The sequence below is a fragment of the Fragaria vesca genome, linkage group LG6, assembly GCF_000184155.1.
Source record: "Fragaria vesca subsp. vesca linkage group LG6, FraVesHawaii_1.0, whole genome shotgun sequence".
Taxonomy (NCBI): domain Eukaryota; kingdom Viridiplantae; phylum Streptophyta; class Magnoliopsida; order Rosales; family Rosaceae; genus Fragaria; species Fragaria vesca.
In genome coordinates this window covers 14,611,501-14,613,103 of record NC_020496.1, presented here as the reverse complement: position 1 = coordinate 14,613,103, position 1,603 = coordinate 14,611,501, and the positions used below count along the sequence as shown (strand labels likewise).

General features: G+C 32.6%; 1 pseudogene; it reads left to right on the top strand.

The window, feature by feature from the left end:
* LOC101312079 overlaps positions 1–1,603 on the top strand; it is a 36,908-nt pseudogene that overhangs the window by 28,199 nt on the left and 7,106 nt on the right.

Sequence of the window (1,603 nt, the reverse complement as noted above, 5' to 3'; positions counted from 1 at the left end):
GTTTTGTGTACTTTGGTTTCACTTTTTCATTGGATTTCAATTGATATCACAATTTACGTTTCAGGGGTTTGGATTATCCTCGGCTATGGCTTTGGGATATTGGTCATTGATTGGGAAGGTATGAAGGTATGGCTATCATGTTTTACAGTTTGATGGATGTAGTTGATTACTTTTCATATTTTGTTCTACTATAATTGCTTTATGTTTGTTCATGTTTTCAATCTTACGATTTGTAGGTATTTAAAGATGATGTAAAGCGAAGGAATTAGCTGTAACAATAGGTATAACCTCCTCATTGGTTTTAATAATTGTGAATGTTCCTAGACACTGTATAGCCTATATAGAATTCTGAATGTTTTGATAATGGTTTGGTCCATTTTAGAATGCAGGATCTTTTAAAATTGAAAAGGTTAGGCTTGAAGTTGCGATTATGTTTAGCTTCCCGGTATGCTTGCCCTCAAATCTCACTCTGTTGGCTTCTGGGTTTGTCATGTTTTTGGTGCATGTGGGTCTAGTCTAGAAATTGTGTCACAGCAGAATCTTTTCATGATTAACTTTACATCAAAGTGCATGTCCTAATTCTGTTTTCGGTCTCATCATGTCTTTGTTTATAAAGTAACTTCTTCGCTACATCTTATTTTGCTGAAATGTGCAACGTCAAATAGAGTAAGATAAGGATTTGAAATTCAGCAATGACATCTTTCTGTTTCACATATCTGGTAGGTTTGCATCTGCAAGTATATAAAGTTTGTTTATTCTCTTACATCGATGTGAACAACAACAATTTCCTTGAATTACAACTAATACAAATTTTATTATCTCGGTTTCTATAGAGAAAAAGAAAGGAAGTCTGAATTCGAAAAAAAAGACAGAAAAAAAGGGGAAGTTTTTGTTTTCAGGTTAGTACTGCAAATATTGATGCTGTTGAGTGATTACAAAATTTGTCATCATTTTACTGCTGTTTTCATTTTAAGTATGACTTACAAATGTGGTGTTGATATAACAATAGGAACTCACAGTGGCTTTGAATAACCAAAAGCCTGGGATCGTTATAAACTGAAAAAGAGGGCTTTCGAAAACCAAGAGAGAATTGTATATATAACTACTTGTCATTAATCTGCTAACATTACGTACTTAACTATAATGTAATAATGACTACAGTAACATTGATCTTTCCAAACTTTTCCTACTGTTTGTAGAGTTTTTCTTCTGAGGTACTGAAACCTCAAGATTCAGCGTGAGTGGTTTTGGTTTTGAACAGGTATACTTTTATCGATTTGGGCAATTTTTCTAAGGCAATTGCAAATTGGGGGTTTGAAGAAATAGATATATGAGTGAGTTCATATTGTTTGGTCTAACTACAGCTGTTGTAACTCTGTTAAGAAGAATGATACTGATTTGCAAATTCTTTAGTAATCAATATTGTAGGAGTTTCATGACGGTGATAGAAAAATGCTGCGTGTATTGAAAGGAATGAACAAACATAATGTTCAGATGTTAGTTTATTATATTGATAGTAATGAATTGAGGTTTCTGCATTGAATCTTCATTTCTTTGGCCAAGATACTTTCTTTTTTTTTTTCCTTTTCTAATCAAATAAGTA